General features: G+C 40.4%; 1 long non-coding RNA gene across 1 annotated transcript; it reads right to left on the reverse strand.

Annotated features, from left to right (window-relative positions):
* Positions 1 to 507: 507 nt before the first annotated feature.
* On the reverse strand, positions 508 to 12,067 carry LOC309872087. Its single transcript, XR_014315656.1, has 3 exons — positions 11,959 to 12,067; positions 1,617 to 1,779; positions 508 to 690 (listed from the first exon to the last, which is right to left on the reverse strand). It is a non-coding gene; the product is annotated as an uncharacterized lncRNA (long non-coding RNA).
* Between the last annotated feature and the right edge of the window lie 1,350 nt (positions 12,068 to 13,417).

The raw sequence follows: 13,417 nt of genomic DNA on the forward strand, positions 1-13,417 counted from the left end.
AGCACAGAACCCCACACGTCTCACAACCCCGAGACCATGACCTCAGCCGAGTCAGCTGCTTAACAGACTGAGCCACCCAGGTGCCCCTGGGCTGCATTCTGAAAATGAGGTCACCCTATCCCTGTGATAAATATCTCCTGAGAAACCCAGGTGTCCTCATCACTTTCTGGAAGACTAAGCTAAATGCAGTTAATGCAGTTCGGTCTGGCCAACTCTCGCTCAAGCACCACATCTTCACTTCCAAATGTCCACCTGGCTCTTCACAAGTGAGGTCTTCCTGCACTATAGAAAAAAAAAAAAAATTATGAGGCTTTTGCTTGGCAAAACCTGGCCCAATTTTATGACCAATAACCCCAAGGCAATAAACACATTGGAAATTGTACGTTCCAGGAAAGACATCATTTGATAGAAAAGGTAACACGTGGTAGAGGGTAGGAAGCAGGTAGAATTGGGCATATATGGATTTTCTAGAAGCCTGAAAAGGAAGCGTAAGTCTGCAGTTATACAAAGAAGAATTTTCCTTTTTTTTTTTAATTTATTTTTTAATTTTTTTATATCAAGTAAGCTCTACACCCAGCGTGGGGCTGGAACTCACCACCCCAAGATCAAGAGTCCTATGTATGTTCCACTGACTGAGCCAGCCAGGTGCCACTAATTTTTTTTCTTTTTTCTTTTAAGTAAGCTCTGCACCTAATATGGAAGAAAAAAAAAATATTTTATTTGAGATTTCAGATTGGCCAATTACTTTTCAAAGTAATAAGATTTAACATTATTCGTCAGGGGGGAAAAGTGAGATAAATCCATGAAAAATTGGCCCTGAGAGTAAGTTGCTTTGAGATGAAATTGTAAAGTGCCTACATGAAGCAAATTCTCTTTTTGTTCTTACAACATCTTGTATCAAGGGATAAGTTCATGAAAGACCAATCAAGAAGAAGCTATGTCCTTGTTCTGACTTTGACCTTTCTCAGAGAAGAATGTGGTTTTGCTAAAATAAGAAAAGAATCTATTAAGGTCATACTGTACTTGATTGTTATGTTACAAAATTTGGCAGAAATTCTGCCCTAAACCTATCAGCTGACAGTCCCAAAGAAGAATTTGTTTAAACTGATGCCATTGTTGCTGGTGTAGAATCTCATCTTAGGAAACTTGACAGTCTTGGGAAACCACAGTTTAGAGATGTATAATTTGATTTTCTATGGGACAATTTAAATCAGAATTTCTGAAGGGAAAAATTCTAATATAGAGACTCATTGAAGGAAAAATTTACTGCAAATTTCCTTTAGGGGATATTTGCTATGTGGTATAAAACATTTTCCCCCTCTTTGGTCAATTCTTAAAATAATTTTTTTTTTTTTTAACAAAGCCCTTTGAACTGCATATTTGGGGAAGGAAAGCAGGAAGGAAAGGAAGGAAGAAAGGCCTTAAAATTCTGGGGACAATAAAGGGGTACTCCGTTACCTTAGGGGCTCATCCTGGACAAAATTACAAGCAAGTCTCCTCCCCCGATATCACACCTCCCAGTCTCATGCTCCCAGTACTCTTTCTCTTATTGCTTCACACTCTTGTTTCTTGGCCAGATACCATCTTATAAACAAATCCTCATTAAGATGGTTTACCTTTCCAGGGGCACCTGGGTGGCTCGGTTGGTCAGACATCTGTCTCAGGCTCAGGTCGTGATCCTGGGATCCTGGAATCAAGTCCCATGACGAGCTCTCTGCTCACTGGGGAATCTGCTTCTCCCTCTCCCTTTGCCTGCTGCTCCCCCAGCTCGTGCTCTCTCTGTCAAATAAATAAAATATATTTTTTAAAAGATGATTTGCCTTTCCAAGGAATACACATTTCAAAAAAAAGATTTCTAAAAACCAAAAGGCACCGAACTCTGACACTGGTGCTTCAGAGCTTAGAAGAGGTTTCTGGGGAACATAGGAAGGGCCCGTAGCAGCATTTCTGATTCAAATACCCAGACTGGTCACACATGCCACCTGCTGAAGGTTAGTGCCAGTCCACCAAAATGCCAGAGAAACACAATTTCAATCATTTCTATGTTCAAACAAAGTAAGAAAGAAAAGATTTAAACTGATGGCAGATTTTATTTTTAAGATTTTTAAGATTTAAACTGATGGCACATTTTATTTTTATTTTTTGAAGCAAAAAATCAAGCCGTGGCCCCAAGTCATATTTAGTCCAGTTCATTTAATGCATTCAAAATATATTTAATTATTAGACAGAGGAGTTCATGAAATATTCATAGAAAAATAATAAATGAAGCTATCTACCACACTTAATGCATACCTCACTATGAGAAATAATATTTTCAATTATAAATTTTTTTTTCTGTTAACTTGTCAGCTTACTGAGCTTTCCTGGATCAGAAGCAATGAAAACTCCTACCCACTCTTACCCAGATTGTTAGATTTTCATTCTCCTGACTTAAAAAGATGTTGGGCATCTTAGAGAGATTCATAAGTTACACAGGATAAAAATATGTAAATGAAGAGCAGCGAGACAAATAGAAATGAAGGTAAGAAAATAAAGGCATGATGCGATGCAGTCAATACCCCAAAGCCATGCCATGAGGATCCTTCCTGTTAATACAGACGGCCTGTGTTTTTGGTTTCAAGCTTCTAGCAGTCAAGCAAGAGAAAAATCTAGATCAGTTATAAAATCAGAAGTCAAGTTGGAGTGCTATTCGCGGAGCCCAAGTCAACAGGACTCTGATGTTGTTGAATGCAGCAGCATGCATTTATCTGAGCTCCTCCATGAATCTGGTACCAAGGACCGAGATGCAGAATTGTAGCAGGGAAAAGATAAGCTATATTTAGGAAAGAGCAAACTCCTCACCAAATCTGATGGCTCCAGGGGATTCAAAGACCAACTGCAGGAAGGGCCAGCCTCTGCAGGTTAGAGCTGCCACTTGGCTCATCCCCATCCAGCTGGGGGGGAAAAAAGTGTCCTAGGGGCCCCAGGGTGGCTCAGTTGGTGGAGCATCTGACTCTTGATTTCAGCTCGGGTCATGATCTTAGGGTCGTGAGATGGAGCCCCATGTCAGGTTACCCCACACTGGGCATGGAACTTGCTTAAGATTCTCGCTCTCCCTCTGCCCATCCCACTCCCCTAATCCCCAGCCCTTGCTCGGGCTTGCATGCTCTCCCCGCCGCACCACAAAAAAGAGTCCTAAAGCAACCACCAAGAATTCCATACCAAAAAGGAAAGAGAGAGAGAGAGAGAGAGAGAGAAGGAAAAGCATTCATGACACAAAATGAAGAACAGTAAGAAAGTGAAAAATGAAGTCAGCAAATGTATTGCTGATCACTGGTGAGGATTAGTCAGGAAGAATGTGTGATGACAGTCGGGATCAAAGGTACCCGGATACATTGGGGAATATTTTATTGAATACACAGAAATATACCTAAAGGCTAAAAGCAAAATATGCCAACATACTAACAGCTCTCAGTTCTGGGAGGTGAGAAAACTTTGTGTTTTATACTTATCTGTATTTCTTAATTATATAAAAAATTTTAAAAATAAAAATAGAAGAGATGATAGTAGAAGGGGGTACATTGGCAATAGATTCCTGGAGAAGATGGTTTTTTTGTTTTTTGTTTTTTGGTTTTTTTTTAAAAAGATTTTATTTATTTATTTGACAGAGAGAGAGATCACAAATAGGCAGAGAGACAGACAGAGAGAGAGATGAGGAGAAGCAGGCTCCCTGCTGAGCAGAGAGCCCTATGCAGGACTCGATCCCAGGCCCCTGGGATCATGACCCGAGCCGAAGGCAGAGGCTCAACCCACTGAGCCACCCAGGCGCCCCGAGAAGATGGGTTTTGAGGCAAATATAAAAAATGGACTTTGGATGGCCTCGGAGGAGAGTTGCCAGAGTGAAAGATGGAGGAGCTTTCTGTTTTGAAATAGACCCTGTTTTTTAGAAGCTAATTAGGGATGTAAAAATTACCCAGTGAAACACTTAGATACCAATACAGTCACACAGAACTGAAAGTTACATCACTGGTCACTAATAACAGAGAAAGCAAAAAGAAACTATTTCAGAATGAATAATTCAGAGTTTTTCACATGACTCAACCTCAAATACACCTTTATTTCTTCCTCACTCAACCCCACCCATTCCTATGCCATTGCCATGTCTTTGATTTCTTTGGAATGCTCTAGAAATAAGAGAAAGGAAGGAAGGAAAGAAGGAAGGAAGGAGAAAAAGGGGGAGGTAAAGTGGAATGGACAGCAAAACTAAGGGGACACAGGGAGAGGAGAGAGAAGTGAGTTCAGTATATATGTAGATAACTCACTAATGGGCAAGATTATCATGCATCCTGGAAAAGAAAGAAAAACCAAGTAAGTCCACAATAGATGTTCCACGATATCATCTTAGAAAGTAAGAAATCTTAGATTTTGAGGGACAAAAGCAAAGGTTGCCCTAGAAGGATACACGGCAAGTCTCTCACCCTGAGATTAAAATACACCTGAACATTTGGGGCTCTGTTGGGTTGCCTATTTTTACGAGCATGTGGTTACAACAAATCCTGTTTCTATCACCTCCAGTTCTTGATGTCATTTGTGTGTTAGAGTCCTTTTCTTTAAAAAAAAAAAAAAATTTAAAGACTTTATTTGAGATAGAGTGAAAATGAGAAAGAGAGAGAGAGAGAGAGCACAAGTGGGGGGTGGGCAGAGGGAAAAGGGGAAGCCGACTCCCTGCTGACCATAGAGCCCGATGTGGGATGCAGGGCTCAATCCCAGGACCCTAGGATCATGACCTGAGTTGAAGCAGACACTTAACTGACTGAGCCACCCAGGTGCCCCAGTTCCTTTTCTTTCTAAGGATAGTTCATTATCTTGGTATCTTCAGATACCATGTATCAATTAACAGGATAAGCCACGGGACACCTGGCAATAGATGCTGTTAGCACAGCTGCAGAACTCATCTATGCTGTAAATCTGCATTTCAATTTTGTCTTTTAGTGTTTGAATGAAGTATGATTCCATTATGATGCTATTGAGCACATTTATAATGGGAGCATTTGGAAGCCCTCTCTCTGGGGTAAAATGCTTCAATTGCCCTTCCCCCGCCACTCCAAAGTGTTGAAGACCAGGATCTGTTGCCTGGTTTAAGGCAACTATAATGTGAGGTCAGAGTCAGATACTTCAAGTCCTGCAGATCAAAAAGCAAAACGCCATATTGACTATTTTTTTTGAGGGAAAAAAATGCATATATTTTCACTCTAATTACTGTATCTTAGTCCTTAATGATGTATGTCTTTTCCAGAGAAAATTTAAAAAGAAAGTCTGATGCAGATAAAATGTTTAAATGAAGGGAGAAAGTGAGAACATTCAAATCACTCTGAAATAATGATAAATTATAACAGCTTCCAACAATTACTTAGTTCTTATGAAAAATATTTACCATGGCAACCACAGCATCAAATTGCTCTTAAATAGGAGCCATAGGCCCCCCCAAAAAAAAAGGAAGCAAAAGAAAAATTTTCTCCTAGAACCGTATTGCTCAGTTTATAGCAAGGAGGTAGCCTGCAGTCACGTGACAGATAATACAAACATAATACACAAGCACCACGCTTTCTTTGTTACACAACACCTCCCATAGCTCATGGATGCGTTCCTGATGCAGAATCAGAATCACTTTAATGATCTTGCTCTCCTTCTGGACGTTTCAGAAAGGACTCCCGGACTATTTATATGTGAAGTAAGAGGTCTTTAGCAACCAACGTGGAAGGGTCCCTTCTCTCATGGAATTACTGAAATAGTGTTACATTCTTGAGGTCCCTTCCATATCACAAGGCTCCTTCCATACTTTGATTTCATATTATAAATGAAAATACATGGGTTTAAAGGAAATGATCTCATATGGGGACAAAGATATACAGTGCAGCACTATAATAATCAAGAAATTAGAGCATGTTCTTACTCCTTGATTCCTTTTTAAATAATTTTTAAATTTTTTAACATATAATGTATTATTTGTTTCAGGGGATTAGTCTTTTATTCTTTTTTAAAGATTTTATTTATTTGACAGAGAAAGACACAGAGAGAGAGAGAGAGGGAACACAAGCAGGGGGAGCTGCAGAGGGAGAGGGAGAAGCAGACTCCCCACTGAGCAGAGAGCTTGATGAGGGACTCCATTGCAGGACCCTGAGATCACGACCTGAGCCAAAGGCAGATGCTTGACTGAGCCACTCAGGTGCCCTGGTCTTTCATTCTTATTAGGCCAACATTATTAGGGTACCTCTGGAGCCAGACTGCCTTGTTTTAAATCTAGGCTATGTGACCTTTTTTAATTTTTCTTAAGGATTTTATTTATTTATTTGAAAGAGAGATAGAGAGCACCAAGGAGGGGAAGGGCAGAGGGAGAGGGAGAAGCAGACTCCCTGGTGAGCAGGGACCCACACATGGAGCTCCACCCCAGGACCCTGAGATCATGACCAGAGCCGAAGGCAAACATGCAACCAACTGAGCCACTCAGGCGCCCCATGTGACCTCTTTTTGTCTCAGTATCTCATCTGTAAAGTTGGGAAAATCATAATCCCTATGTATATGATTATTACAAGGTTGATTCAAGTCAATACAGGCATAATGCATAGCACGTGCAATGTGGGTGTTTGCTAGTATTGTCATCACCATTACTAGTAAGCATCTACTATGTGCCTGGCCACAAGACCCTTTATACACATGGGCTCATTTCACCACTGCAGAAAACTTACGTGGTAAGTATTATTAGTCTTATTTTACAAATAGAAAGTCAGGAAAATGACATAATCTGCCAAAATCACCCAAGAAGTATGTAACACATAACTAATTATAGAAATAATTTAGAGGGCGCCTGGGTGGCTCGGTGGGTTAAAGCCTCTGCCTTCGGCTCAGGTCATGATCTCAGGGTCCTGGGATCGAGCCCCACATCCGGCTCTTTGCTCAGCGGGGAGCCTGCTTCCCTCCTCTCTCTGCCTGCCTCTCTGCCTACTTGTGATCTCCATCTGTCAAATAAATAAATAAATTCTTTAAAAAAAAATTTAGGACTCTGGACTAGTTTTTGCCAAATTTAAGGCGGAATGGTTGTGAAGAAATAATCTGACTTAAAATATAGGCTACATGGTTTACAAAAAAATTCACTTTGGTAGAGGACTGGAGATTAGTGACTGGCCAGACCATCTGATAGTGAAGTATAATGCAAGACCATTGGGAGTGCTCACTGGGAGAGACACAAGATATTAACAAAGATATTACAGGCTGAGAAAACATGGCATGATCTCAGATACCGTACCCAAATTAATAATCAAAGGGACGGGCACAGCATTGCCCCATTACTGTGCAGAACCTCAATCTAGCTGCTTCTCAGATGCACAGCTCTGCAGGGGATAGTCCAGGAAGCGAAGAATCATTTATTATGTTTACTTTCTAGAGGAGGATCAGCAAACTATGACTCACAGACCTAATCTGGCTCACTGCCTGTTTTTGCAAATAAAGTTTTATCGGAACACAGCCACACCTATGTATTCATCCATTCTCTGTGGCTGTTTTCGAACCACAAGGGCAGAGATGAGTAGTTGTGAAGAACACCCAAAGGGCCATCAAAGCCTAAAATATTTACTACACAGCCCATTACAGAAAACATTTCCTGACATTTCCTGATCCTATCTATTTATGTTTAAAAGAGAATACACCTGAATTAGAGAGAATTCAATGATTAAGTAGATGATGTTCCTGTTTTGTAAAGAACAGTGTGCATGCCCAATGCTTTTGTAAATATGACACTCCTGTGTGTTTTATAAGGAGAGAGTTGGAGAGGAAACTGTGAGCTCTTGTCTTGAAGAGGATAAGCGTTGGGTGCAATGGTCTACCCAAGCTTCTAGTTGGGATATTTATCAGACAGATGGAGACAGAAGTCTGATGCTTAGAAGACAGGACAAGACTGGAGGTGTTGATTTGGGAGGCATCAGTCATCAAGTGCTCTTTTGAGTTCATAAAAATTTAGAAAGCCTATGAAAAAAATAGGACTCTGCATGTCACTCTCAGCTTCTAGATACAAATACTAGAGAAGCCCTCACAAGATGATATGTGTGTACACAAATGCACACACCAAGATTGTTTGCCGTGGCTGTGAAAATTTGAAAACAAGCTCACTTTCCATCAATGGAACAGGGGAAAATGAATTGCACATACAATTCATGCTCAACTGCCCAACACTAGAGAAACCAAATAATTTGAATTACATGTAACAACACGAACTAATCTCATGAATATAAAGTTGAGTTAAAAATCAGGTTGAAGACGACTATTTCAAATATCGAGGGGCACGAAATGTACACTTTGGCAGAGGTCCAGTAGGTTAAAATCTATCTTTAATTGAAGGCAAAGATAAATGTCAACATCTAATAATAGCTTCTGGGGCACAAGAATGAATCTGAAATTACCCTTAAGATATTGTTATTTTAGGGGCGCCTGGGTGGCTCAGTGGGTTAAAGCCTCTGCCTTCGGCTTGGATCATGATCTCAGGGTCCTGGGATCTGAGCCCTATGGATCAAGCCCCATATTGGGCTCTCTGCTCAGCAGGGAGCCTGCTTCCCCGCTCTTTCTCTCTCTGCCTGCCTCTCTGCCTACTTGTGATGTCTGTCAAATAAATAAATAAAATCTTTTTTAAAAAAGATATTGTTATTTAGTATTAATTTTAGTAGCAATTACATCCTAGTACATAAACAATCATCTCTTTAGTGGGGTCAGATGCTGTTTTGCTTCTGCAGACACTGTTCTCCCTGCAAGTGATGTTAAATGGATACATTTTTCAACTGAGCTCAAAGCAGCAAAGCTGTTCTAAGATTATCTAATTTTCCTCTAATACTTTTTTCTTCATAGACTTTATATTTTTTATGATGCCTGAATCAAAAATTATTTATTATAAATATCATGTGTGGGGTGCCTGTGTGGCTCAGTGGGTTAAAGCCTCTGCCTTCAGCTCAGGTCATGATCTCAGGGTCCTGGGATCGAGCCCCGAGTCAGGCTCTCTGCTCAGCAGGGAACCTGCTTCCTCCTCTCTCTCTGCCTGCTTCTCTGCCTACTTGTGATCTCCGTCTGTCAAATAAATAAATAAAATCTTTAAATATATATATATATATATTTATATATATAAATATATATATACACACACACACACACACACATATATATATCATGGGTGATTGTGCATGATTTTGGAGTTTTCCCTCGGTGAAATTTTGAGATGGCACAATTGACATCCTAAATGTATCCTCATTAAAAAAAAAAAAAAAAAGATATTCCCAGTAAGACTTTTTCTTAACCAATTCATGATCTGAATTTTAAGAGGCGCTTGGGTGGCTCAGTCGGTTATGTGGCTGCCTTCAACTCAGGTCATGATCCCAGGACCCTAGGATCATACTCAGCAGGAAGCCTGCTTCTCCCTCCACTACTCCCCCTGCTTATATTCCCTCTCTTGGTGGCTCTGTCTGTCAAATAAATAAATAAAAATCTTTTTTAAAAAACAAATAAATAAAATAAAACTAGAAATTAGGGACATCTGGGTGATTCAGTCAGTTTAGCATACAACTCTTTTTTTTAAAAAAAGATTTTTCTTTTTTATATGACAGAGACCACAAATAGGCAGAGAGGCAAGCAGAGAAAGAGGTGGAAGCAGGCTCTCCACTGAGCAGAGAGCCCAATGTGGGGCTTGATCCCAAGAGCCTGGGATCATGACCTGAGCCAAAGGCAGAGGTTTTAACCCACTGAGCCACCCAGGAGCCTCAAGCATACAACTCTTGATTTTGGATCAGATCATGATCTCAGTCAGGGTCATGGGATTGAACCCAACATCGAGCCCCACACTGGGCATGGAGCCTGCTTGGGATTCTCTCTCTTCCTCTTCCTCCTCCCTTCCCACCCTCTAAAAAAACCCCTAAAAATTAAATAGAGTTCTTAAAGACTATTATATTTTTAAAGAGAGGGAGAGAGCAAGAAGGGACCGGGACGGGGCGGCAGGGAGGGAGAAGGACGAGTTGGTCACCCAACTGAGTGAGCCACCCAGGCTCCCCAAGATTATTTAATATTTTGGATTCTAGTATACAAATAGTTGGACAATTATTAAAATGAAGATATAACCTAATCTCTATTATTCTGACTTATATTTTTATTTTTATAAGGACTTCCCTTTATTGACATGGTAAAAATCCATTATTCTTCCTAAAATTGTCTAGCAAATATACTGAATATTTGCATTAACTCTTTCCCTATTTAGCTGTTGACAAGTTCTCATTTTTTTTACATACAATTAGCAGCTTTCACAATCATCAATGATTGCAACATATTCTTCTTGCAATAATAAATACATTTACTTCAACAACTGATAGAATTTCAACATACAAAAACATAGAGATTTTTCACTTCAAGTTACATCTAAATGTTAAGCTATATTTGAAAATGCATTTTTAGATATTAACAATAAATCCAAATAACATCTTGTTTGAGTAACTGATAGGACAGCACAGATTAGCCGTAATGGTGCCCATGAAATCACATGACCCGTGTGTGATCACACCTTGAGCCCCAAACTGAGTGCCAATGATGATCCTTCAGTAGGTACTCAGCTCTTTGGCCTTCCCAAAGCCAAAACTGACACTGGAATTGTAGCACCTCCTGTTTTGAAAAGCTTAAACTATGCGGGGATGCCTGGGTGGCTCAGTCTGCCTTGGGCGCAGCTCATGATCCCCGAGTCCCAGGATTGAGCCCTGAGTTGGGCTCCCTGCTCAGTGGGGAGTCTGCTTCTCCCTCTCCCTCTGCCCCACCCACTGCTCCTTCTCTCTCTCTCTCTCTCTCTCTCGCAAATAAATAAATAAACTCTTTAAAAAAAATAAAATAAAATATTCAGACAAACCTGATTTTGTTTAGGGTAGACTTTAAAGATCTTATTAACTTTATTTAATGTTTGATGAATTGGGCAACATCCACTTTAGCAGACAGCTCTGAGCAGCTGTACAAAATAAAGGATTTTATAGGCAGAAGGGAGAGGGAACAAGGAGGCTGTACGAGGCCAATGCGTGGACTGGTGGTTGCAAGGTTACTTATCTTTAGGAGATGGTAGGGATCTAGTCGGCGGATTACCGAATGTGCCACTCAGATAATGCCTGATGGGTTTAAGATTCCATTCCTGGGAGATCCAGTACTGGAATGGTCTCAGTTTGGTAAAATCTATTTGAGTCCTTTTGTCTTGTCTTAAACAAAGATGACATGAATATGTACCACAATGACAAAGGCATATCCGAGAGTGAAAACCAAAGTCAGGCACAAACTTGGTTTTTCTGTGTGGAAAGATGGGAAATGCACTTGGGAAAACATACACAGAAGGGCCAGTTGTATTTTTAACATTTCATTTATTAAGCAAAGATTTGAAACTTCAGTATTTATTATATTACTCTTTAACTTTTTTCACATGCCTCAAAATTTAATAACAAAGAAATAAGAAAAAATAGCAGCAAATAAAAAACTGTGCTTATTAAGAATGCCCATGCAGTTCCAGAAACTGGAAATATTTTTCATTTACAAATTTTAAATTGGAAAAAAATTCTAAAATAGGGATTTATCTTTTCTTCAGAGGTGATACTATTTCTTTTTAAAGCACCCACTCAGCAGTTGGTGTATTTAAATCTCAGAAAATAAGATAAAAATAAGCATAACATTAACATGGCAAACTGGTACAAAACATCTTTCTGCTATAGTGATAGTAAGTAAAGGAAAAAGAAAAAAAAAAAAAGCTCAGAGGAAAAGAAGCTCGGTAGTTTGATTGGGTTTGAAACCAACCGAACATTCAAACCTGCAGTCTTCAGGTGTAAAATCTCAACTTTAAGTGGTACGAAGCCCCATCTCAGAAGCTGGCTCATAGAAACGTTCCCCTCACTTCTGTTTGGGCCCAGTTTTTCTATTTTCAGTTATTACCTGGTGCATATGTTCTGGCTTTCTCCACCAATCCCCAAACCTCTGATCAGAAAGCTGTGGCCCGGGATACTCCTCCGTGGTGGTTGTGTGCCCGCGCTAATTACCTCCCTCGTTTCCTGTTTTCTCTCTCATCTAGATACAACAGGTACCCGGCAAGGCAGGATATGACAGTTAGAGGGAATGCTGCAAACAAGAATGAAAGCCATTACTCCGAGTCTTTGGTGCATTTGCTCGCTTTCATTTCAGCAGATAAGTGATATTATCTCTAGCATGTAAAGTGGGACAAGCTACACCCGCTCAAGGAGAGAAGAAAGGCACCTGCCTCCCGTTATCACTGTCAATTAGCAGCTTACTTGGCTTCCTCAGGCCTTGGTGGGGGTGCAGGGCAGGGTGGGTGGAGATTTTTTTTTTTTAAGCCTTTCCTATAGTGAGTTTTTGAATTCGAAATTTGACTTTGTAACTTTATATCTGCTTTATGCCTTTCTAAGTCTCACTCTAAAAAATTTGGAATAGAAAACGGACAAGATTTAGCAAACAGCATGATTCTTTTGGACTAAATGAGGAAAGGGATGAGGGGCTTAGAAATTCTTTCGCTGGGGGAGATAATGAATCATTTCCTTCACACATACCAAAAAACTGTACGACAGCAGAGGAACTGCCTTTCGTGATATATTTAAATCTAAGTCCCTACCCTGAAGCTCATTTGTATAATGCTTTCTACTGACTTTCTAATAGAAAAATCACCCTTTTAAACATTTTTCTCAGAGAGTAAAAGAATGATTGCCTAGTCCTGGGGGCTTGGGGGTGAGGATCAGAGTGACTTGCTGTGGGGTGGGGGGTTATCTTTTGGGATAACGAAAATGGTCCACACTTAGATTTGGGTGGCGGGTGCATAAGTATGAAGATAAACTCTACAGATCAGAGATGGTCCTGCTGTGCTCTCCCCTCTTCCCATTAGCTGATCTCATAAATAATCCTTATAACTGAACTCATGAATAATCTAACCCAATAGATACTGGGGATTAGCAACCCCAAAGCCATTCACAAGGTCCTCTTCTCTTGCCTTTTTCTACTCTAGAGACTGGAAAACAAATGCCTGATTTTCGATTGTTGCTGTGAGGAGCAGCCAAAGGGATAGATAAAACTGGCAGAGCTCCTTTTGTCCCTGTGGCCTTTCCCCCTTCTTCCTGCCCAGAAAGCAAACATGATGTGCAATAGTCGGGGGAGGGGCGGGGAGACATGAAGGGACAAGCCTGAGGATAAAAGCCCATCCGCTAAGAAAGATGGAGCAGAAAGAATGAACGTTCTCATCAGCATTTCTTAGCAGCTGTACCCGCGCTGGGCTGCTCAGTTCTGGACTTCTCATTTTATAAGACAAAGCAAAGTCTTTATTGTTAACGGATTGCTGCAAATAGGTATCCTGTTATCTGCAACCAAAAGCACTCCCAACCAGCCAATT

The sequence above is a fragment of the Mustela nivalis genome (assembly GCF_964662115.1).
Source record: "Mustela nivalis genome assembly, chromosome: 8".
NCBI lineage: Eukaryota > Metazoa > Chordata > Mammalia > Carnivora > Mustelidae > Mustela > Mustela nivalis.